Consider the following 27276-nt stretch of genomic DNA (forward strand, 5'->3'; position numbering starts at 1 on the left):
CAGGTAGTTTACCTGTCCTTCCGGTTATACGAGTCGCCGCCTGATTCTGCCTCACTGAAGAAACATGACCAGACACGTGACCCGCGTGAGATAATAATGATCTGAGCCTAAGAGAGGATGATCGACTCACTTCAGCGACTGTTTGATTCTCACTGAAGCTGAAGCCAAAACAAAACTCGTCATACACTTCCAAAGCATTAAACCTCAGTGTACTAAAATATCACTCCATATTTGACCCTCATCCTTCCCTCGGGTCATTTGGACCTGGAACTCAAGCATGCTTTTTAATACACAACATTTTCACACACAGCCAAGCTTGTGGAGGCATGCAGTGGGCGGAGCTAAAGACGCGCACAAACACACACACACACACACACACACACACACACACACACACACACACACACACACACACACACACACACACACACACTCAACTCTTTTAGAAGAAAACAAACACAACCCTAAGTATTTATTCGATACAGTAGCTAAATTATCAAAAAATAAAGCTTCAGCTTCTGATGTTTGTAAACAACACAGCAGTAATGACTTTATGAACTTCTTTACTAGTAAGATTGATAATATTAGGAATAAAATTATAACCATGCAGCCGTCTATTACAGTATCACTTCAGACAGAGCATTGTCACTGAGGAAAAATTACACTCATTCACTACTATAGGAGGACACACACACACACACACACACACACACACACACTCATTCACTGCTATAGGAGAACACACACACACACACACACACACACACACACTCATTCACTGCTATAGGAGACACACACACACACACACACACACACACACACACACACTCATTCACTGCTATAGGAGACACACACACACACACACTCATTCACTGCTATAGGAGACACACACACACACACACTCATTCACTGCTATAGGAGACACACACACACACACACTCATTCACTGCTATAGGAGACACACACACACTCATTCACTGCTATAGGAGAACACACACACACACACACACACACACACACACACACACACACACACACACACACACACACACACACACACACACACTCATTCACTGCTATAGGAGAACACACACACACACACACACACACACACACACACACACACACACACACACTCACAAACACACACACACACACACACACACACACACACACACACACACACACACACACACACTCATTCACTGCTATAGGAGGAGAAGAACTGGCTAAACTTGTAAAATCATCAAAATCAACAACATGTATGCTTGACCCTATACCGACTAGGCTATTAAAAGAGATACTTCCAGAGGTCATAGATCCTCTGCTTAATATCATTAATTCATCTTTGACATTAGGATATGTACCGAAAACTTTTAAGTTGGCTATAATTAAACCACTTATTAAAAAAACGCAACTTGATCCTAAAGAATTAGTCAATTACAGGCCAATCTCGAATCTACCGTTTCTATCAAAAATACTAGAAAAGTCTGTGTCTTCACAATTATGCTCCTTTTTAGAAAGAAATGGTATATGTGAGGATTTCCAGTCAGGATTTAGACACAATCACGATTGTGAAAGCGCTATATAAATAAAGTTGATTGATTGATTGATTGACTTTAAACCACTGCTACTAACTATAACTTTGCAACTACATGTTAACTAGCTCTCATTAGAGTATTAGTAGACTGGTAGGTTATGGTTAGATGTTAGTAGAATAAGTTTAATTGTAGTTGCCAAGTTACTAAAAGTCAGTAGAATGTCTGTTGGGGGACCAACAAAATAAAGTTTTAGTAAATATTATTCAGACAGTCTACAACTACTCTCATGACAGTTAGTTTACATGTAGTTGCAAAGATACTTATAGTTAGTACAATGTCTAAAAGGGACAGACGGATCATCTGTAGGACATTAACATCATATTTTACAGCAGCTTCACAGTGTTAAACAGGACAATATTGCAACAAAATTAGATTTGGCTAGTTTATAGAATTAAATATTTAATAAATTGTAATAATATTTCTTAAAGTACACAATACACTTTGAGCTGTGGCATCATTCAGACTCACACAGGCATCAAGAATCTCAACAATGCTTTTATTTTTTTGCTGTAGTTCTTGTGATTTTTTTAGTAGTTTGTTTTGTGGCATTCAGAGTTGATCTGTTTATCTGAATATTATGTCCTGTGTGTGCCAAAGTCACTCAATAGTTCAAAAAGTTTTTGGCCCCACCCTAAACACTCACAGTCTTTCTACTTGTCCGAATTTTCATAACTTAACACCGCTTTGACTGAGGAGATTTCTGCTGTGGAGCTCTCTTGAGTGCAGGAGCAGCAGAAGTGCTCATCGAGAGCACATATCGACCGCAAAAGGGATGCTAGTGAGGACACTTCTGAATCCTACAGTGACAAATGGGACACCCTATGGTCTCACGGTCTTAATGGACATACGTACCAGACAGCCGTTATAAGTACACAAGACTGAAAGTGCACATGAAGCGTTTCATTTGGGACAGGGCCTATGTTTTGTATCTTTAGATATTGAAGGTTTTGTAAGGATTTCCTCTATCATATCCATTTCGGCTTTATGTCATCTGATAATGCAGAATCGCATTCTTCAACCTGCACTGAGAGTTCCCAAATCAACAGCCTGGCTTTGATGGTAACAGGAGTAATGAAACCACATAAGCCGTTAACTGTTGACAGTACACCTCGCTGAGTGAATGGCTCCCTCTCAATAGCTTGGAAAGTAAAATGAGTCTGATGCCAAGATTCACGACCATCATCAGCTAGGCTGGACTGGAGTATCTTCAAAGAGGAGGTCAACATCTGTGATATCCACAGCCCGATCTTCAGGGTGAAATTCCTTAATCACGTCAGGTCGATTAGAGATTATTTTATGTAGCCTAAGGTCTTTGCTTGAGTTTGCTTGAGAACACTAATTTCTGCTGCTTCGGTGGGGAAAGATTTCAGAGCATCACCAACATAGAAATAAATAAAAAAATTCCTTCACTGTCAAAGTTCTTTACTTTCTCTTTGGCTGCTCTATGCACACCATATATATCAAAAGCAGGACAGTCCCTCCAGGATTTCGTGGGCCTTTTTTGTGATTGTTGCGGCCTAAAATGCCTGATGTTGCGGCCACTTTTCTTACTAGTTGCGGTGAAAGTTACGATGTTTTGAAGTGCTCATATTATGCTTTTTCCCTGTTCTTTATTGTGTTTTTAATATCTTTTTTGTTCATTATATAGGTGAAAAAGTGAAAAAGCCCAAAGTGCACCCCAAAGGGACTTACCATGTCCCACAGAAAACACTGTTCATCGCTCTATTGTAGTCCAGCCTTTACTTCAGAGAACACTGTGCTCACTTTGTAACACATTATAATGCTTGCCTAGCTGCTAGCATGAAACACCCTTATAATTTATTTGAATCATTAAATCATTACAAATTAAAAAGGATATTGATAAGGAGAACAAAACTAACCTTGGAGCGCTTTTGTTCAGAAAAGTAAACTGCGTATTCGTTTTAGCCGATTGTAATGTATTTAGTTAAATAAAGCATGTAAATGGTAAATGGATGGACTGCATTTATATAGCGCTTTTATCCAAAGTGCTTTACATTGTGCCTCACATTCACCAATTCATACACCGACAGCGATATCAGCCATGTAAGGCGCCATCCAGCTCGTCGGGAGCAGCTGGGTTAGGTGTCTTGCTCATGGACACTTCGACACTTGGTCAGGTGGAACCGGGGATTGAACCACCAACCTTCTGGTTTGTAGACAACCTTCATGAACCACTGAGCCACTGCCGCCCCAATGTAATGTAATGTAAGCGGGGGTGTTAGTGAATCACCTCAGATATGAGCGAGAGAGAGAGAGCTTCAGTGTGTCGCACTCAGACTGCAGAGATGTGCTCGGTGTAAAAATCAGGAGGCCGCGAATAATTGGTCAAAGTTGCAGAAAAGTTGCGGTGATTGGTAAAAATTGCGAGTCGCACTGAATTCACGGGGATTTGTTGAAGTTGCGTTAATAGTTGTGATCGCGACATCGCAAAATCATGGAGGGACTGGCAGGAAAATGACCACTGCCAAACACACACACACACTTTTTTCCAATATTTCTTTACCTGGGTCATAGTCTTGATACAAGAGAAGGTGCAGGAAATGCCATATGATCTGTAGAGGAGCAGCACCTGAAGCTTACTGAATGTTCCTTAAGAGACTGTTGGCGATCTTCAAGACTTTTCTCTCTGAACCCTTTGCATCTTTTCAGTGGATTAGACAGTATCATTGAGGATCAACAGATTTTATCCTGTCCGTTGCATCTCTGGTCTCAGACATGTTTGCTTGGGTTTTATGAACAGATACAGAAGCTTGTCTGAATGTATTCAATCCATCTCTCTTTTCTTGTGGTTCTGAAGAAAATAAGATAAAGATAAAGCTAGGATCTGTTCTTGTCTTCGCTTCTGACAGGATTATGTTACCAAACACAGGGAATGCTGGGAAGGCCATATAATGCCCTTTCTTATACTTAGATCCATAAGATATCCAAATCATAGCCTACATTTACATTTATGCATTTGAGAGACGCTTTTATCCAAAGCGACTTACATTGCATTCAAGGTACACATTTTAAATTATTGTCAATTCTTGCTTTCCCTTGGAATCGAACTCATGTCCTTGGTGTTGCTAGTGTCATGCACTACTGGTTGAGCTACAGGAAAGCCTATACAAATCTTTACCTGAAATTTCAGGGAAACTTTCCAGTTTGGAGAAAAGAGCTCTTTCAATTGAATCTGATGAGCCATACATTTCCTATAGCCTCTCCCGAGCCAATTTGTGCCTAATAGTAACTGAATTTATTCAATGATTCTCTTCTGAGATAGTTGATTGGCTAATCCATCTCTTCCTCTGTCTTTAGGTCAAGGTCTGCAATGGTACTTTGGAAAGATGGTCCCTAAGCCCAATCATTTATAGGTTTATCATCAAAATAGTTCAGTCCAGAAGTTACAAGCTGACTGTGTTTAAGGTATTTGGCCAGGCTGTAAGTGTTTGACGTGCGCTCAGGACTGCTTTGTGCATTATAGGTAGATGACTGATGTCTTACATAATTTGCATGGTGTTGAGGCATAGGGTAAATCAAAACAATTTCACTTACAGATATTCCATTTCAAAGGGCTTTGATAGGCAAGATGAAGCTGGATGTCTGCAACCACACAGACTACCTTGCACAACTAAAGCACTGACGAAATATGGCTTACTTCCAGCACAGTCAAACAGGCGAGTGAAGAGCATAAGTGTGGCAAGGGGGGCGTGGTTCAGCGAGGTCTGCAGCGGGAGAGAGGGCCACGGGACGAGCGGTAAGTGAGTGGGTTGGACGCAGATTAATAACACCTGTCTCTTGTTCTAGTAATGAGCGCGGAGACGGGATAAAACACCAGCGGAACCGGAGACCGGGGAGAGAGAGAGTCGGACTGTTGGTGCGAGACACTGAGTTTACCGGAAGCCGGAAGTGCGTGACCCGGAAGTGATACAGAGACTGAGCGATATATGAGAAAACAGACACACGAAGAAGTGTGCACGTTTGTGTTTGAGTTGAGAATAAAAAGCATCAACAGTCCTGCCGACCCCCGTGTCCTCTTCCTTCCTTACCTGATCGAACTTGTTACACTGGTGCCGAAACCCGGGAAGGAAGCAGGACAGAGCCGCCGCCATGACAACGCCCTCCGCCTCGCCATTTGCGGAGATCATCACCTCCCTCGCGGTCCTCCACCAGGAACAGCATAAGGCGTTGCTGGACCTTCGGACTGAACAGGAGCGCCGCTTCGCGGCCATAGTCCAAGGCCAGCAAGAGGACCGCGAGCAGTTCCGGAGCTGGATGGACCGGGAGGTTCGCGCCGAGGCCGCTGGGCGGGCCAGCGCACCGGTGCACGTGCCCCTACAGAAGATGGGGCCGGAAGACGACCCCGAGGCCTTCGTGGATCTCTTCCAAAAAGCCGCGGAGGCCTGCGGGTGGCCCCGGGCACAGTGGCCGGTGCGCCTCATCCCTCTTCTATCAGGCGAAGCCCAGGCGGCCGCGCAACATCTACCGGTTGCGAACCTCCTGGACTACGACGACCTGAAGCGGGCCATACTTCAGCGGGTCGGCCGGACCCCAGAACAACACCGCCAGCGTTTCCGCTCCCTGGAGTGGGGCGAGTCCGGTCGACCCTTCGCATTGGCCCAACAGCTCCGGGACGAGTGCCGCAGATGGCTGCTGGCCGGCGGCAGCGACGTGGACCATGTCGTCGATCTGGTGGTGCTGGAGCAGTTTATCACTCGGCTCCCCAGGAAGACCGCCGAGTGGGTCCAGTGCCACCGGCCCACGTCGCTGGAGACGGCCATCAATTTGGCGGAGGACCACCTGGTGGCGTGCCCGGGGGTCGGCGCACCCCCACTAACTTCTCCCTCTCTCTCTCCCCCTTCTCTCTCTCTCTCTCGACCTGTCCCTCTCCCCAGGTCCCGCCCTCCAGGCCCTCCTCGCGTTCCCCCCAGAGGCCGGGGTGGGATGGGCCTTGGACCGTCTGGGAGTTCGCGGGTCCCGCCCAGGGGGGCGGGGCCGCTGGGGACGGGTAGTGACTATGGATCCGGTTCCGCCCCCTATCCGCGCTCAGCCTCCAACCCACTCCCCGCCGCCGGGGCGGCGGGTAGGCCTGGGCTGGCCTGCTGGCGGTGCGGTGATCCGGATCATTTTGTGGACCGATGTCCGATGATGGACATCGGAACAATGATCCGGATCCCGGACGTCCAGCGGACCACCCCCGATCAAGCAGGAGAGTACCAAATTCCTGTAAGTATCAAGGGGGGTACATATCAGGCCTTGGTGGATTCAGGATGTAACCAAACCTCGATCCATCAAAGCCTGATTCAGCCTGGGGCGTTGGATACAAGCCGCGTGGTTAAGGTGCGGTGTGTGCACGGGGATGTGGTGGAATATCCGGTTGTCCCAGTCACGATACAGTTTAGGGGGAAAAAGCATAGTGTTGAGGTGGCGGTTAGTCCCCACCTCCGGCATCCGCTAATTCTGGGGACGAATTGGCCCGCCTTTTCGGCGTTATTGGGGTCGTTGTGCGCGGATGCCGCTTGGGGAAACAAGGCTAGGAACGGGGCGGTGCGAGTGCAGGTTGGCGAGGCTGATACGGGGCCCTTGGGAACGGCTTCAGAGGAACCGAGCGGGGTTGAGAGACTGATTCTCTCGGACCGCGATGACTTCCCTCTGGAGCAGTCTCAAGATGAGACGCTAAAACATGCGTTTCAACAGGTCCGCACTATCGACGGTCAGTCCCTCCAACCCGCATTGCCCGTCACGTATCCTTATTTTGCCATAATTAAAGATAGGTTGTATCGAGTGACCCAAGACGCTCAGACAAAAATGGATACAACCCAATTGTTAGTACCAAAGAACCGCCGGGAAATGCTTTTCCAGGCGGCTCATTCTAACCCGATGGCGGGCCACCTGGGACAGGCGGCCACGCTGAATCGTTTAATGACCCGATTCTTTTGGCCAGGCATTTATGACAATGTGCGCAGGTGGTGCGCGTCTTGTCCTGAATGTCAGTTGGTGAACCCACTGGCCGCCCCAAAAGCGCCATTGCGCCCTCTTCCATTAATGCAGGTCCCCTTCGAGAGAATTGCGATGGACCTCATCGGGCCATTAGAACGATCCGCACGCGGGCATCGTTTTGCGCTAGTTATCGTGGACTACGCAACACGATACCCGGAAGCAGTGGCTCTCCGCAACATCTCGGCGAAGAGTGTTGCGGACGCACTGTTTCGTTTAATCTCCCGGGTGGGGATTCCGAAAGAAATCCTCACTGATCAAGGCACGGCGTTTATGTCACGCACGTTAAGCGAATTGTACGGATTATTGGGCATTAAATCCATTCGAACCAGCGTCTATCACCCACAAACAGACGGTTTGGTCGAACGATTTAATCGCACTCTTAAATCCATGATCCGTAAATTCGTACAAGAAGACGCCAAAAATTGGGATCGGTGGTTAGAACCCCTCTTATTTGCTGTGCGCGAGGTCCCGCAAGCCTCCACGGGGTTTTCCCCCTTCGAGCTTCTCTACGGGCGTCAGCCACGGGGGGTGCTGGACGTCCTACGAGAAACTTGGGAGGAGGGGCCGTCGTTGGCCAAAAACGAAATTCAGTACGTCATGGACTTGCGAACAAAACTCCACACATTGGGGCGGCTATCTAGGGAGAATTTGTTGCAAGCCCAGGACCGCCAGAGCCGGTCATATAACAGGGGTACTAAACTGCGCAAATTCACACCGGGAGAGAAAGTGCTCGTTCTACTCCCAACCTCGAGCTCAAAATTAATGTCGAAGTGGCAGGGGCCGTTTGAGGTCGCACGACAGATAGGAGAGCTCGATTATGAAGTGATACGATCCGATAGGAACGGGGCACGTCAAATATACCACCTCAATCTGCTGAAAAAATGGAATGAGGTGGAATCGGTGTTGTTGGCAACGGTGATCGGGGGAGAGGATGATCTCGGGCCAGAGGCGAGCATTAAAGCGCAATCAGTCGCGCTGGCCCCTGGGGGAGACCACCTCTCACCGTTACAACTCGCTGATTTATCGAAGTTGCAAGCGGAGTTCGCTGACGTGTTCTCGCCCCTACCGGGACGTACCGACTTGATTCAGCACCATATCGAGACCGAGCCGGGCGTGGTAGTTCGCAGCCGGCCGTATCGCTTGCCTGAACACAAGAAAAAAGTAGTTCAGGACGAATTAGGCGCAATGCTCGACATGGGAGTAATCGAGGAGTCCAACAGTGACTGGGCGAGCCCGATAGTTTTGGTCCCCAAAGCGGACGGCTCGGTCAGGTTCTGTGTGGACTACCGCAAGGTGAACGCTGTGTCGAAGTTCGACGCGTATCCAATGCCACGGGTTGACGAATTGCTTGATCGGTTAGGCTCGGCTCGATTTTATTCGACACTGGACTTAACAAAGGGCTATTGGCAGATCCCCTTGTCTCCATTGTCCAAAGAAAAAACAGCTTTCACCACGCCGTTCGGATTACACCAATTTGTCACGCTTCCTTTCGGCTTGTTCGGGGCGCCCGCAACCTTCCAGCGACTCATGGATAGGATTTTGCGTCCCCATGCTGCATATGCTGCTGCGTACCTAGATGACATAGTGATTTATAGTCACGACTGGCAGCGGCATATGCAGCATGTGAGGGCGGTCCTGAGGTCGCTGAGGAGAGCGGGGCTCACGGCCAATCCGAAGAAGTGTGCGATTGGGCGGGTGGAAGTAAGGTATCTGGGCTTCCACTTGGGTCATGGGCAGGTGCGTCCCCAAATTGATAAGACTGCCGCAATTGCAACCTGTCCGAGGCCCAAGACCAAAAAGGAGGTAAGACAGTTCTTGGGGCTGGCGGGATATTATAGACGGTTTATACCAAATTATTCGGACCTCACCAGCCCTTTGACTGATCTTACTAGAAAGGGGCTACCAGATACGGTCCAGTGGACGGAGCCGTGTCAACAGGCTTTTACCCAAGTAAAGGCTGCCCTATGTGGCGGGCCGCTGTTACACTCCCCTGACTTTTCTCTCCCTTTCTTGTTGCAGACTGACGCGTCGGACAGGGGGCTGGGCGCAGTCCTGGCCCAGGAGGTGGAGGGGGGAGAGCGGCCGGTGCTGTACATTAGCCGTAAGCTCTCCAAGAGAGAAGCTAAGTACAGCACCATAGAAAAGGAGTGTTTGGCCATCAGATGGGCCGTTCTCACCCTCCGCTATTACCTCCTGGGGCGGGAGTTCACTCTCTGTTCGGACCACGCTCCTCTCCAATGGCTCCACCGCATGAAGGATACCAACGCGCGGATCACCCGTTGGTATCTGGCTCTTCAGCCGTTTAAGTTCAAGGTGGTCCACAGGCCGGGTGCTCAGATGGCTGTGGCCGATTTCCTCTCCAGAAATGGGGGGGGGGGGGGCTGCAGGCCGGACGGCTCCCCGGCCTGAGTCGGGCGGTGGGGGTATGTGGCAAGGGGGGCGTGGTTCAGCGAGGTCTGCAGCGGGAGAGAGGGCCACGGGACGAGCGGTAAGTGAGTGGGTTGGACGCAGATTAATAACACCTGTCTCTTGTTCTAGTAATGAGCGCGGAGACGGGATAAAACACCAGCGGAACCGGAGACCGGGGAGAGAGAGAGTCGGACTGTTGGTGCGAGACACTGAGTTTACCGGAAGCCGGAAGTGCGTGACCCGGAAGTGATACAGAGACTGAGCGATATATGAGAAAACAGACACACGAAGAAGTGTGCACGTTTGTGTTTGAGTTGAGAATAAAAAGCATCAACAGTCCTGCCGACCCCCGTGTCCTCTTCCTTCCTTACCTGATCGAACTTGTTACAATAAGCAATTCAAACGATAGTCACACTTAACTGGCGAGTCTTTCTTCTTGTGTGATGGGAGATGGACATGATGAGGATATCTGGTGTTGGCAAGAGAAATGGAGTGTTCTCTTCCAAAGTTATAAAATATCTACTTGGTAAGAAAAGATAATAAAAACAGAACATTAAAAATCTTGGAAGAACTGTGGGGTCCATGAAGTTTTCATAAAGTGACAAAAAGTCCATGAAGTTTTCATAAAGTGACAAAAACACAGACTGTGAACTGTGTGTGGACCCCATCCTGTAAAGATGATGTATGTTGCAATATGTGTGTGGTCGAGCATGGGACCTGGGGCAATAGCCTTGATGTGTGCAACTGTCAAAAATGTAGACAATCAGGGAGTAAATGTCTAGAAAGGTAGAAAACTGATAAAAAATATACAATAAAAAAGTGTGCCATTGACACAAGTAATGTAACACTTAACACATGCAGGAATATGCTAACACAAGTTGAAACCACAAGTATGTAAAAGTAGAGATAGTTTGAATCAGTATTGATTATAAAAAGCGAAAGAGAAAGAGAGGGGGGGGGACAGCAAAACACCAGAAGATCAAAGAAGACCCTGACACTGTTAGAGAACAACACATATACTGAACAGACACAGGCTCAGCCTTGAAATGTAATTTTGTTTCTGGCCCATGGAACCTCCAGCTTGAGAATAACGACTGTCCTCAGACTCTGAAAGTATTGTCTCAGTCTGTTCATTGCTGTGGAGTAAGAATCCTTTTTGGGGTATCATGGGATGTCTGAAAAAGATGTTTTAACAAAGTCGGTCAAGGTTGCCAACCAGTTGCAAAAGTGTGGGGCGTAGGAGATCAGAGCAGGCATAGCTGTCCTCTTAAAGGGATAGTTCACTTTGAAATTAAATTTTGATGTTTTAGCTTACCTCATGGGCATCCGAGATGTAGGAGTATTTGTTTCCCCAGTAGTTTAAATTTTGATCATTTTAGGTCAAACCGTTCTTGTCTGTGCCTCACATAATGCAGGTCTATGGTCACCACCTCAAAGAGCATACACAGAGAAGTCCAAATGAAACAATCCCCGATCGGAAGTACACACTGATGGCCTAAGACACGAACCAGCGGTTTGTGTGAGAAAACCAACAGTATTTATATCGTTTTTACCTCCTGTACACCACTACGTCCAACTGATCCGAGGGTGCGCGTGCGTGTTTCCTGTTGTGACATTCGCACGTTCTGGCTTTAGTCTGCGCAAGTGCAGAAAGCGCCGGAAGTGGATCTCTTGCGCGTGTACGTCTCTCATGGTTTACACAGAACAGAGATTATAGGTGAAACGGCTAATAGAAATGGCACTAATTTGTAATTATCCTGGATGTTTAAACCGACGTAAAAGAAAACAATTACGTATGCTTGCGCGAACTCATCCGGGAGTGGTGAGTTTTCACAAATTCCCAATTTATGAGCGTGCTCTCTTGGAGTTATGGTTGATTGCTCTTCGGCTGGATATCAACACACCCATAAACGTACTAAAGTTGTGGAGGGTCTGCAGCGATCATTTTTCCCCTGATGACTAGATATCTCTCTCATGTAAAACCATTCTTACCAAATATATGGTGACCATATAAAAAAGTAGTAGTTATAGAAATGCAAGTAACGCCCCCCGAAAAATGGTTTTACTAACTTACATCAAAACTACATTTTATTGTTGTTCACATACCTCCGTTGGATGTGAAAACACCATAGGCACAGCTGATGATGTCAGTAGTATGCGATCCACTCCTTGCGTTGTAAAATGCTTTGTAAAAATTGCTTTGTAAAATTGCTTTGGTCCTCATCGAGCTCTGATTTAAAAAGCTTTGATTAATTAACCTTTTTCTGATTAATTGTGCTGAAAGCTTCATGAACATGCAGCTAATGAAAACTCAAGCTGCATGTTCACACAAAACATGACAACATGAAAGACAGAAGAGCGCAAGCTCACATGACAAGACAGAGCGCACAAGAAGAAAATGCTCATCCCATGTGCTCACAACAAAAGACAAACACTCAGAGCAAGAATGTCCAAATCCCAACACAAAACCGAAACCAAACTAGACCAAAGTGCCAGGATCTGAACACCACACTCTGAACAAAAAAAAAAAAATGGCGGAAATAGTTCCGCCTGGACCGTTGTCCATGAAACATAGCCAGTTCCTGTAACTCCGGGCAACCAAAATTGGGGATTATTAAGAACAGGTGTGCGAATGAATGTGGCGATCGGTGATTGGGCAATTCAGAGAAGAGGAGGCGTATAAATAAGGCATCCGGAGAACAGCAAAAGTGATGTTTATTCCGGCAAACGCTGTGGGTGAGATAGAGCGATCGGTGTGTTGGAGGGTCGTATTGATGCGGATATTACAGACTGGGCGAAGTCAAAACAGAGTACTGGACTGAAGAAAACACGGAGTTAAGTGTTTGAAGCATTCCTTTTGAAGTAATTGTGTTGATATGTATTATCATTACCTTGAAGAGATTGTTTACACTGAGAAGTCACCAGAAACGTATTGAGAAGAGGAAGGAGTGTGCTGAAAGGTCGTGGTCTTGACGTTTCCATATGGTCATCCTCCGCACCGACCCTTTCCACTATCCAGGACCTATTTCCTGGCCCAACGTGGTGATGCTGACCGTATTCACCGTGAGTGTGTGGAGTGCAGTGGGTGAGACTTTTTGACGTGTGTACACCTGAATTGTAGTGTTGTGCAGTGCCAATTTTGTCAGTAATCCCTCCCCAGGCCGAAGAGAAGGCCCTGCATTAGAGGAAGTGAATTGGTGACAGTGGGCGATTGTTGTGTGTGTGTATATATATATATACACAACAAATTTCCAAATATAAATACACCAAATTTCCAGCGTACACCTTGCGTACACCCAAAACCACGGTGACTTTGAGATTTATCAATATGGATGTTGGCGTACGGCACGCTCAAATCCTATGCCAGCTCAGGAGGTGGTGTACGCACGTTTGAGTTAGTGGGAAAATGCGCAGAAAAACAATTCCTAACACCACAAAATGCACTGACAAGATATGCTGTATTATGACCCACTGTTTAATACCACAACAACAACATTCAGTGTTTATTTTTGTGCAACATGAACGTCAATGTTTAATTTGTGTGACTTTACCAAAGCGTTTGATTTGTATATGTATTCCTCCAGTCGCGAGCCTGTGCACTTTACCTGATGGTTCAGGCCCGCCTGGCCTGGCAGCTGCGCACGGACTGGGACTAAAATAATTCAGACTGACAAAATAATAAAAATGACCTTCTTCTTTTAAATAATAATGTAGCGACTCAGGCGAATCAAACACACAATCGCCAGTTACATTTAACAAATATGTTTTGAATGCTCTGTGCTGAGTAACAGACCTTCCCCCAACACAACAGAGAAAGATTCTCCGTTACCCTGGAAACCATCTGATAAGAGGTTTTACGGCCCAAAAGAATTTGGCCACATGAAAAGTTCCATACACAGAGAGCTAAAGGTTGTAAAACACGCTTTTACCTCAAATTATAGACAAACCATCTATAAATGAACATGCACCCCAGGACATTGTATGTAAACACATAACTGTCTTGTAAAATGTTTCTTCTGTATGGTATTTTGCATCTTTTTATCTTTGTTTTAACAAATTACTAGTTCAGATAACCTCATATATGTCATGTCTCCTATCAAATTAATGCTCACTTCACGACTTACACTTCCATGTATATCACTTATTCAGAAAATGCAGTGTGTGTTTGTTGCAGTAATTAGAATATGAATGGTCAGAGACCCACTGATTCAAGTTTTGGAACAAAGAGCCATAAAATCTGCTGAGGAATTTCCCGCCTGGAAATCCCAACAACCTCATTGGTTAAGTCTAACCCTGGAGGGTGGGACTACCCCCCAGACCTTAAAAGACCAGTGGAGACAATCTCCTCTCGCTTACTTCTCCAACTCTCTCCCTGTGGGAGCCAACACCCACGGTGGCTGGCCCTTAAGCCAGGCCACCAATGCAGGCCCTCCAAGCAGGCCCCAGCTCTTCCTCTCTTCCCCTCTTCCCTGGTTCTCCTCGCTTCCCTACTGAGTCATCAACTTACTAGCCCCAAGGGCATTCTTCAGAAGGAGGACACGGAGCGTCTCTAGAAAGCAACCAGCCGCTCCCTCTCGACCTCGGAAAGAACCACCGGACACGCAGGGCATTTGAACTCGGAAACACACGCATACACGCGAGAAGCCACAACTAGAGCAAGTATTATCTTCCAAATTCAAACTGCTGTTAAGAGGGTGTGTTATTTTCCCGTTGGGACAAGTTAACTCTGTGAAGGTTGTATTTGATGAACTGAAGGAAAGCTGCTTCTTACCCCTAATTCTTTGTCCCATCTCTCTCATCTCTCTCTCTCTTTTATCTCTCTCTAATTTCAGTCTATTCATTATTCTCGTTTATGTATTCTTTCGTTACTATCTATATTTCTACTCTCTTGGTGCATATTTAGTGTGTACTTTCTGTGTGAATCGTAGTGTTATTTTTAGTCTGTGTTTATTAAACCTCCAAAAGACATTTAATGAGTTGAGTCTGTTGTTCTCCCACATACACAAAGTCAATGAAACTTGCGATCTAACGTTACCTAACTGCTTATGCTACTATGTTAGTAAAGTAAACTGTATGACCATTTGAAATATTGAACTTGTCCTGATCAGTAAAGTTAATGTTTCTTATGCGCTCGTAAAGCAGTAATCCCTTATTGAGAATTGATTTGAAAAGTCTATAACTAATTTGCAGGACAAACTTAGTAGGATAATTTCAAGCAATTCCGTAAAGGGTTACTTGTATTTAATTAAACAATTTCCCTATCGGAAAATTTTAATACTGAACGACTAGCAAATTATATTCATAAATTCATGAATATTGAATATTAAATCCCTTTTGAGTTAATTATTCCCCAAGACATTAAACTCATAAGTCATTGTCGTTACATTTATTTGGTGGAGAATTTACCGAGCAAGTTTCAAACGTTTGTGTATGTGTGAACGATATTCATATTCTATTCATTGTGTATTTTTGGGGTATTAATAACCTGCACGCGCGTTTGTGTTTCGTTTTTGTTTTGGTGTTGTTTTGTGAATTGTGGGGTACTGCGCAAAGCGAACCCAAGCATAAACAGATGCTGAGAAATGTTGAAGTAGCCGGATTATATTAATGAAAATATGAACGGTACGAAAATCCAATTTTGAAACGAAAACCTCTGCGGCCATAGGCGCAATAGGGTTTATCCGCGTGATTTCCGGAAACCTCTGCAGCTGTAAGCGCAATAGGGTTATCCGCGTGATTTATATTACATGTTCCATTAAAATAACGAGATTTTGATGATGACTGTAGACATGTACGTGCGTTATCCCGCTTGATCTGAACTACGAAAAGTTTCTATCTTTGCGGAAGATTGGGACAGGACGAGACTCTCCTGTACAATATAATAGGCCTAAGAATAATTATTATATCGTTAAGATAAACGATAACTCCTGGTTTAAGTCTGGCTTAGCTAACCAAAGACCTGAGACCTAAAACATTTGAATCAAAGATGCTGAAAACCGTCAGCCATATTGATAAATGTCTATTGGAATCCATGTAAAATGCGTGAATAGGCAGACGATAAATTCCTGTGTTCACCTCGTGCACTTAGAGCACCAGAGTTATTTTTAAATGATTGCAAAAGCCAGTAAAGTGTAGGAAATGCCAGACGGCGACTCAAAAATTGCAACGCCGCTTGCAGAACACCAGAGGGCGACTCAAAAAGTGCAATGCCGCTTGCAGAACGCCAAAGGGCGACTCAAAAAGTGCTACGCCGCTTGCAGAACGCCAGAAGGCGACTCAAAAAGTGCAACGCCGCTTGCAGAACGCCAGAGGGCGACTCAAAAATTGCAACGCCGCTTGCAGAACGCCAGAGGGCGACTCTAAAACCAGACAAAGCCATCTGGTGAGCATTTCCGCCTAACTAACTCTAGTCTAGGGCGGGCGCAACAGCGCCATCGTGTGGATAAATTCGGATAGTTTCACTCTCCGCTATTTGATTCTGCCTTAACAAAATAAGTTGAGCCTATAAATTGTTTATTGCCTACTGTTGTACACAGTTTCAGTTATACAATTTTTCTAGCAACAACCAAGTCTCCTTTCTCGCTGATTAAACGCCCTTAGTCGAATTTGAAGTTTAAAAAGAAACATAACTTCCTCTAACTCAAAGTGAAATTAGGTTTAAGTCACAGACAGTCCAATTGGAAGGAAGGACGCCACCGTGTGGTTATACCCTGTTAAGTCAGCGCAACACTAAATCCCTACGCCCTTCCTGATTAATTCTTTTATTTGGATAACTCCCACTTAGAGATTAATCGTTATAGGATAGGATTTTTGATTGGCTTTCTTTTATTTGATTTTCCTTACAGGCTTATTTAAATTTCATTTAAACTTGCTTTGAATTTAATTTGAATTAAGTTGAGCTTCTAATTTTTTTAATTATTTTTTTATTTTATTTTTAATTTTATTTTAATTTTTAATTTTTAATTTTTAATTTTTAATTTTTAATTTTAATTTTAATTTTTAATTTTAATTAATTTTTTTCTTTTAATTAAAAATTATTATTTTTTTTATTATTTATTTTTTTTTCTCTGCAAAAGTTTTTCTTTTCCCCTCCCATTGGGAATAAAGCTCAGTCTGTTAATTACAAACGGTATCAAAAGTGCTTTTTGTTTTATCATTACTTGACAGAAACTTTTGCCTTCTTCTAAATTGCTCTTGATATTTAATCTTCCACTTAAGCGAACTCAATTCACCCCGGATGAGCTAAATGGTATAACCCATAGTACAAGCCGAATTTTAGTATATCTTGAGCATTTAGCCTATTAATTTCCCTAACACTCCCGGCGCGCACGCTGACATTCCTTTCATTACAGACCAATTCATCTTGTGTTTGTTTCCACTGTGCTCTTTCCTATCCTCACTGTTGGACTCGACTATCACGATTGTGTTTCTTTCAGTTCACCAAGAGACCCCAAGGAGAATTAGATAGTCCCGGGACGACCGAGCAGCAGTTCACCAAGTGACCCCCAGGGCTACCGCCCACCTAATTGTCTAAATTGTCTAATTATCTAACTGTCTACATCAGTTAGCCAAAATTCCCAGCTATCCGTACGATAGCTCGTCAGCTTAGAACAAGCTTGCATTGGCTCTCTCTCTGTGTGTGTGTGTGTGTGTGCTGTGTTTCTCTCGTCCACAGTAATGTTCCATGCACCCAGTTCCGCCGTCCCGTGGGATCGCCTAACGACATGGCTGGAAGCGCTAACGGCCACCAGTCAAGGAAGTCTGGGGCAGCCGAGCCAGGAGCAACTGGACACCGAGCTAGACCAGCTGATGACACACGACCCCACGCACAGCTACTCCAACAAGGAAATGGCCAAGATCCTCGGAAGCCTCGCCCACGTCCTCATCGCACAGGCACGTCTAAGCGAAGGGAGCTACGCCAACCTGGAACAGGAGGCAGCAACGCTAAAGCTTCAAGCCGAGGAGGCCCGAAGAGACCAAGCCCTCACCCAGCTTCGTCTAGATCAGCTTCTAGACACAGAGAAAGATGACGAAACAGACAAAGAACAAAGACAAGAAATAGAAAGACTTCAAAAGACCCTGGAGGAGCTCCGTCGTGACGCCGACCGACGAGTACAGTCAGAGAAAGACGCCAGGAAAAACCTCGACGAAAAGCTTCGGCGTGGCGAATCCCTCCTGGAGAGAGCCCATGATGAACTTAAAGACAGAGACATTAAAGCTAAAGTCTATGCAAAACATTTGCAGTCGGCACAAGCCGAGATCGACGAGCTCATCCAGCAAAGACACGAGCTCAAAGATGAACTTGACATGGTGCAAAGAGAACTGAGACAATCATATATAGTGCAATGTTACCGGAAGGGGGAAACACACAACACAGAGTTTCCCCTGACCAGTTACTCCGCACATTTTAGCCATGAAGCAAGAGCTACGAAGGGGGACGACAGCCCCCTGTTTAAAAGATCACCCGCCAGTCTCCACGAATCCCCGTCAGCAGCAGAGGAAAGGACGCCCTTCCAGGAAGTCAAGGTCAACAGCCACGAAGCTTCAAAGAACCTTGACAAGCTGGCCAGAAATATTCCTACCTTCAGCCCAGAGCCGGCAGGAGGACACGACGTCCACGCATACTTAAGAGACATAGACTTTTACTTACAAACTGTCGCTCACGCGAACAACTGGGACAGACTGTACCTGCTCAGGGGCACGTCTAATCGTGATGTACGGTGCTTTCTGGATCGACAACCAGAGGCCATCAAAGCGGACTACTGGCATCTACGACAAGCTCTAATTCGTGAGTACTCCGACCCCGAGTCAGACCAGGGGCTCATCACTGCCATGGACCTTAAGCAAGCTCGACTTGAGACCTCACAGAACTTTTATAACAGACTGCGACGTGCCTACTTCGGGACACGTAACGACCCAGGCATGGAGGAGGACATCAACTTCAAAACGCTTTTCCTCCGAAACCTGCACCCTACCATCAGTTACCACCTGGGGGTGCTGGCGTGCCCGCGCAGCATGGGCACGCAACAGTTAAGAGACTTGGCTCACAAAGCTTACGTCAAACTGAAAACCATTTCTGAAAAGACTGTAAAACAGCCCACCATCTGCCCTGTCTCTGAGCACCACCCAGAGCTAACCCTAGAGGGCGCTAAACAGAACCACAGTTACCGACCCGTCAACAGAGAGTCCAAACCACTCCAAGCCAGCAGAGGGCAGCGTGGTCATAATGGCGACCGTCCACGGTACCAGAGCGATCGCTCTGAAGGATCCTGGGACCCGCCTCGCCCAGAAAGCCAGCGAAGAGGCCACTCTTGACGGGACAATGGTAGGCCCAGACCTGAACCCACGTCTGGCAAAGAAAGTGTAGCTGCTTCTGAAGTTACAGAGCTCATAAAGATCCTGAAAGAGTTCCTCCGACAGAAACCTCACAAGGAAGACAAGAAGGACGGACCAGGTACAGCACGACTAGACATGATACCTCAAATCAACCTTCCCGCCCTTCCTGCAACTGAATCATCCACCCTGAACACTGTTCCCCAACCACGGACTAGTGTAATAACTGTTGCACCCCCACACGTCAGCAGCACACCCACACGACAGCTGACAGCAACAGCCTCTAATCAAGACAGTATCATGGGGCAGCCCAGCGTACCAGAAAGCGCTGTTTTGATTGTTTGCACGCATAATGAGACACTTGACACATATCCAGACGGCTTATCAAGCAACACACAGGTCCCCACACCAAGACTCCTGGGAAACCTAATCGAGAAGGGGATGGCTCGAAAACTCTATCTGACTATCACTATGGAAAGGGAATTTAAGCTCGAAGCCCTAGTGGACACTGGCTCCGACCTCACGCTTATATCCGCCCAACTGTTTGAAAGACTCAGATTTGAAGCACAGAGGCAAAATCGCACCCTTAACCCTCACACTTGTAAGCTAAATGTGCAGTCGTATAGCCAAAACGACATCCAGCTCAAGCACGTAGCTTCCATCCACCTGTGATCCAATTGGACCTATGAGCCTCATACACCCCGTCTATGTCTCCCCTATAAACACTTATCCATTTCTCATCGGAAAAGACCTGCTGGACCGCTTCGAACCCGTACTGGACTTCAAACAGCTGAAAGTCTGGGCTCAAGTGCGTGACCCTCTGCCCTTTCAGACACACACATCATCTGAGCAAGACTGTCAAGTCACAGAGGTCACGGGAACTCCCGCAGAGCCAGACTGCCAGGTCACAAAGGCCACGGGACCCCCTGCAGCACACTGTGACAACACAGCCTCAGCCCCAAAGCCAAGTTCAAGTTCGCTACTCTGCACATTTCAGCTATCCAAAGACTCTGATGCCTTCTGCCCCCAGGTCATGAATGACCTACAGCTGAATGACATTATCACAACGAACAGTATCCCTGCACTGTGGGCAGACAACTCAACCAAAAGTCTACCACTGTGCAATGCAATCAGTAAAAACACACCAAACGGCGACATGTGGGCACCCCCGAACCCCACATCCAGCCCCATTGTTGCAGTGCTAACCCCCAGCAAGCGATCGCCACACCGGCTACAATGCCTGCCTTGCAGTCGCTATCGCTAACTCCGCAAATTTCCAACAACGATATTGCGGATATGCAAGCCTCTGACACTGCAATAAAGACAATTCTTGACCACCTCTCAGACCCCTCCAACCACCCTATCACTGACTCTGAGCTCATTGATAACTCTAGCCACAAGCATCTACATAACTCCAGACACATGATGCGTATTATGGACAACATTCTCTGGTTTGCACCCGATGGCAACACAACGCCACGGCTTGTAGTGCCACAGTCTCAAAGGGGGGTGATGCTAATGTACGCCCACAACACACCATGTGCTGGACACCACGGCACCAGAGCCACGTATGACACACTGAAACAGGTGGCATATTGGCCTGGGATGCATCAAGATGCGGCAGAGTATGTTAGGAAATGGCTAGTTCGCTGCCAGTTCCAACCAGCAAACCCGAGCCACAGAGCCCCACTACAACACAGAGGGATCACGTTCCCATGGTCAAACCTACAAATCGACCGGGTAGAACCCCTGCCAAGGTCCACAAAAGGCAAAAAGTACTTTCTCACAGTGGTGTGCCAGTTTACCAAGTGGGTGGAGTGTCGACCAGCACCCAACGACACCGCCCAGACCACGGCATACCCCCTGATGAATCACATCTTTTTCCTGTCAAGATTGCCACTGAGAATCAACTCAGACAGAGGCATCCACTTCACTACTGAGGCCATGCAACAGATCTGGAAATGCCTAAGAAACGCGGCCGTGATCATGCTCCTGTGCCTCCAGACAATAAGAGGCCAGCCACCACCAGACATCATCACACCGGGTCCAGCCTCGGGCATCGTACTGAGAGAGCAACCTGGACTCCTGATCACCAACTGCAAATGAATCCTCAAAAGAAATACGTACTCTCCTGAACTTCACACCAGCAGCGCAAGCTCCTCCAGCCCTGCACACAGACGCAAAGGGGGAGGGGGGGGAGGAGCCCAAGTCCTCTGCTTAACCTTTCACCAGCCATTTTCCTGAAAGCCCCTGCAGCCGCAGAAGGAAAAGGATGCATTCAGACAAACCTGGAATGGAAGGAGGACACCAGCCTCAAGAACCTTCTCCTCCAACACCAGTTAGTCACCTTGTAGGCAATACTGCCAAGCCCCACACTATGTCATGCATGTGATTTGAGAAAGAAGGCCTTTAACGAACACAAGGCCGCCTCTGAAGGGATTCTCAAAACCCCAATGACTTTGAACTTTGAAACAGAGAAACCAAAGTGGATCACCAGAAGGCACTCAGCCTGGCCACAATGCGAGGCACCCTCTGGAAAAGTTCCTAGTCAGCATAGGACATAAAAGTGTCAAGATGCACAGTCCATCTTCCTAGGCAGGAGACCTAAAGGACTGACTGGCCATTGCGAGGAACAGGGTTCCACCCAGGGCTGCAGAAAGCCCACAGCACACCTGCACCACACAAACGGACTTCTGGATGACAGGTGACGCACCGTCAGGGCACCTGCTGCCTCGGCACCTGCTGCACAAGCACAGAGACCCGAACTTGGCTACTGTCTGCCTTATCTGCCGTGGAACGACCATCACTCCAGGAGACACAAACAACTGGAGCCTAACATGGCTATGGTGTTTCTGATCTTCCTGAATCTTTGATATCGCTCGTTGTTGTCCATAGGAGGGACAACAACTAGCGAAAGGGGGGATTATGTAGCGACTCAGGCGAATCAAACACACAATCGCCAGTTACATTTAACAAATATGTTTTGAATGCTCTGTGCTGAGTAACAGACCTTCCCCCAACACAACAGAGAAAGATTCTCCGTTACCCTGGAAACCATCTGATAAGAAGTTTTACGGCCCAAAAGAATTTGGCCACATGAAAAGTTCCATACACAGAGAGCTAAAGGTTGTAAAACACACGCTTTTACCTCAAATTATAGACAAACCATCTATAAATGAACATGCACCCCAGGACATTGTATGTAAACACATAACTGTCTTGTAAAATGTTTCTTCTGTATGGTATTTTGCATCTTTTTATCTTTGTCTTAACAAATTACTAGTTCAGATAACCTCATATATGTCATGTCTCCTATCAAATTAATGCTCACTTCACGACTTACACTTCCATGTATATCACTTATTCAGAAAATGCAGTGTGTGTTTGGTGCAGTAATTAGAATATGAATGGTCAGAGACCCACTGATTCATGTTTTGGAACAAAGAGCCATAAAATCTGCTGAGGAATTTCCCGCCTGGAAATCCCAACAACCTCATTGGTTAAGTCTAACCCTGGAGGGTGGGACTACCCCCCAGACCTTAAAAGACCAGTGGAGACAATCTCCTCTCGCTTACTTCTCCAACTCTCTCCCTGTGGGAACCAACACCCACGGTGGCTGGCCCTTAAGCCAGGCCACCAATGCAGGCCCTCCAAGCAGGCCCCAGCTCTTCCTCTCTTCCCCTCTTCCCTGGTTCTCCTCGCTTCCCTACTGAGTCATAAACTTACTAGCCCCAAGGGCATTCTTCAGAAGGAGGACACGGAGCGTCTCTAGAAAGCAACCAGCCGCTCCCTCTCGACCTCGGAAAGAACCACCGGACACGCAGGGCATTTGAACTCGGAAACACGCATACACGCGAGAAGCCACAACTAGAGCAAGTATTATCTTCCAAATTCAAACTGCTGTTAAGAGGGTGTGTTATTTTCCCGTTGGGACAAGTTAACTCCGTGAAGGTTGTATTTGATGAACTGAAAGAAAGCTGCTTCTTACCCCTAATTCTTTGTCCCATCTCTCTCATCTCTCTCTCTCTTTTATCTCTCTCTAATTTCAGTCTATTCATTATTCTCGTTTATGTATTCTTTCGTTACTATCTATATTTCTACTCTCTTGATGCATATTTAGTGTGTACTTTCTGTGTGAATCGTAGTGTTATTTTTAGTCTGTGTTTATTAAACCTCCAAAAGACATTTAATGAGTTGAGTCTGTTGTTTTCCCACATACACAAAGTCAATGAAACTTGCGATCTAACGTTACCTAACTGCTTATGCTACTATGTTAGTAAAGTAAACTGTATGACCATTTGAAATATTAAACTTGTCCTGATCAGTAAAGTTAATGTTTCTTATGCGCTCGTAAAGCAGTAATCCCTTATTGAGAATTGATTTGAAAAGTCTATAACTAATTTGCAGGACAAACTTAGTAGGATAATTTCAAGCAATTCTGTAAAGGGTTACTTGTATTTAATTAAACAATTTTCCCTATCGGAAAATTTTAATACTGAACGACTAGCAAATCATATTCATAAATTCATGAATATTGAATATTAAATCCCTTTTGAGTTAATTATTCCCCGAGACATTAAACTTATAAGTCATTGTCGTTACAATAATAAAATCAATAAAAACGACATTCTTCTTCTAAATAACAAGCGTCATTAAGAATAATAATCATAATAATAAGAAGAAGAATCTTACAAATTGTCATGTAGGCTAATTATTAATGTGAATGAATGGTAGGCTACTCTACACATCATCATCACTATTGTACACCCCAATACATGTGCCGTGATACGACATTAAATGCTAATTGTTTCAAAACGTGCTGTAAAATAATGCATTGTGATGGTAATTTATCATCCAAACAGCTATTTAAACTGCTGGAGTGCGCTTCTCAACCTCCACACTATTAAGAGAACTCGTAATTTGGGTCCATATTTTGTTTTTGTAGGTGCCTTTAATTAATAATTTTTTTTCCCACTTCCCTGGTCACTAGTCAGGGCACTGATCAGGGAGTCAGCCCATTGACTTATGTCCTAATTACTGCCCTGACTAGTGGACAAGTGAGATGATTGAGACGCGCCTGATCTCCACGTCGGAGAAGTTTTGCTTCTTTGCCGTCTTCTGTTTGTCCATGGCGTAAAATGAGGGCGTGCGGGAGGCAGAGACTTGAATATATAGGGGCGCGTTATTCTAATGACGATCGTTTTCAGCCGCAGCATTTATCAAGGGCAAGTATTGCGTACACCTGGATTGCAGAGGTGCGCACAGCTTCATAAATCAGGCGATGAGAGGAGTATAAGCATAATCTTACACCAACATATACACCCGTTTCTACACAAGATTGATAAATGAGGGCCAGTGTGTTTGATGTGAGCAAATATCATAATACTCAAACTAACTTTGTTGATGAAATTAATTTGGGAAATATCTGTACGCATTTAAAAATAATTGCACTTACAAGCCTAAACCCAATTACTGTGCTCTTGTAACCCGGCTGTGAGTGAAGGTGAAGTGTGTTAAAGTCATGATGAGGCTGATTCAGAAAAACAAACAAGGTGTCTTTAAATTATTTTATTTTTGCTATAATGTCCCTCTGATATACATACATAATCTGCAGTAGAAGATTAAATAGAAATGGAAGTAACAGTCACATTCTTAGGCCACCCAGCATCCTCAGTGGATGGGTGGAGGCTTCTTCTTAATCAGAGAATTAGTCATCTGGTCAGATTTTCTCGACTGACAGTGCCGTGACAGTGTCGACTCAAGCATATGTGCAGTAGCATGCCATGATATGCAATGCTTGTTCCAGTTATCTCAGGGAACAACAAGACAGAACGGAAGCCGTCCTGAGAACCCGTAGCCCACTCAGTGACGTGGGCAGGCTTCTAGAGTCAAGGACTCCGAATGTCCAAAGAAAAGATAAAAGCCATACCAGGGCTCAGTGACCAAAGTCTGAGGGTATTTTAGAAAACCAGCCATTCCTCTGTTGGAATGGGCCCTCACTTTAATGGGGCCCTGTAAGCGCTGTACACACTATAATGTTCACTGACCAATATGGGCCAATCTCTGCTTTGTAACTGGCAGCCCCTTAGAACAGCCTCTGAAGCACACAAACAGCTGCTCTGGTTTCCTGATTAGGCTAGAGTGCTCAATGTACACCCTAAGGGCCCATACTGGGCAGAGTGGTGTCTGTTCACCCTCAGCAGACAGGAAGAATCCACCGAGACAGCCTGAAAGTCACAGACTCACTTTGCCGATGTCAGAACCAGCAGGGGAGTGGACTTTAGTGACAGGCTGAAGGTTGCCTGTCGCGAGCGGCTCAAACGCTGGACATCTGAGTGCTCTCAAGACAATAGACATGTCTTAGAAAGGGACTGAGTTGGGACGAGGCTTGTTTAGCCTTCTGGCCCCTTTAAGAAACCTAACCACCAGGTCGTGTTTCCCACTTGACTGGTCAGCTATAGGTGTGTGGTACACTAAATTAGCTACCATGTATACTTTCCACCATCCAACAGCTCCTGAAGAAAAGAGAGAGTGGACTCGATCTCACAGGATATACGGTCTAAAAGTCGGGTTGTGCACCAGCTGGAAAATATGGCCCACTTTTGTCTATAGAGGCACCTGGTAGAAGTTGCCCTGGCCTCAGAGATCACGTTCATGACCCTCTGGGGGAGGCTTAAAGGCTCCTGTCAAGAGGCCATAGGTGGAGGCTCAACAACTCCTTTCAGTTTGGAAAGGAGGTCCTGGCGTAAAATACTCCAATTCAATTGGACCGTCAGGGAGTGGAGTATCCATTCCCCTGGAGGTGGTCCATTCTGGGACAGAATATATGCTCCAATGTTCATGGAGCCTGACAGATGTATAGCTAGTACTTGTCCTGTGCCCACAAGACGAGGCGGCATGCCAGTCTGTTCAGCAGACAGAATCTAAGACCGCCCTGGTGATTTATATAGGCTACCACAGTCATATTGTCTGACCATATTGTCTGACCAGGGCATGGTGCCGCCTGAGCTCCTGCTGAAATTACTTGAAGGCTAGGATCACTGCCATCATTCCAGGCAGTTGATAAGCCAGCTCGACATTAGCTCTGTCCAAGAGGTAGGACGGGGCTGAATGTGTAACAGACCCAAGGGAACTACTGAGGAGACTGCTGCCTTGATATCCAGTAGTTTTTGAAATGTCCTCAAGGGGAGGTTGCTCTCCGGTCTGAATCTTGTTTCTAAATGCTGAATTTTCATGAAGCGATCTGGTAAAGTCCAGGTCAGCAGTTTGGATACTGCCCCCAGGAAGTCAAGTCAAGTCACTTTTATTTATATATCACTTTTTATAATGCAGATTGTTTCAAAGCAGCTTTACAGGAATGTGGTGCATTGGCTGGACAAACCCGCCTTTTCCTTAGTGGGGAGAGAACTGCATCCACACATTTCATGTGCATGGAGCTAGAGACAGTCTGAATGGGAGGACCCCTCTGAATGGGGTCACCCCCTTGAGGACTGTGGTGGGGGGTGTACCTGGATATGAAAATAGGTGTCTTTCAAATTCACTGATATAAATCAAGCCAATTTGTATGAGGATTTGTTTTATAGTTAACATTCTGAAACGGCGAGGGCGGGGGTGAGGTCTTTCACAGATCTGTTTTCATTTCCTTTATATTCAAAAAAGAATCTTTCACAATTGCTTTGTTAAATCTTTCCATTATCCCTAAAATGTTCAGCCACACTCATTAGTTTATCAAAGGGGATTTCTGAACTAAACAGAATGAAGATAGTTCACAACTTTATCTTTGCTGCTGTTCATCCTCACATTACAAGCTCATGAACCACCATATTTGTAACTAATCTCTGGAAAATAGACATATTAAACATAATTGCAGAGATTTTATTGGGAAAAATAGTAGCAATTGTTCCAAATGAAAAAAGAATCTAAAAACTGGAAT

The 27276-nt window shown here is 45.8% G+C and overlaps 1 protein-coding gene across 1 annotated transcript in view; it reads left to right on the forward strand.

The window, feature by feature from the left end:
- Window positions 1-27276, forward strand: part of LOC137090224 (uncharacterized) — a 258833-nt gene that overhangs the window by 76179 nt on the left and 155378 nt on the right. The window lies entirely within an intron of this gene.

This window comes from Pseudorasbora parva, chromosome 2 (assembly GCF_024679245.1).
Source record: "Pseudorasbora parva isolate DD20220531a chromosome 2, ASM2467924v1, whole genome shotgun sequence".
Classification (NCBI taxonomy): domain Eukaryota; kingdom Metazoa; phylum Chordata; class Actinopteri; order Cypriniformes; family Gobionidae; genus Pseudorasbora; species Pseudorasbora parva.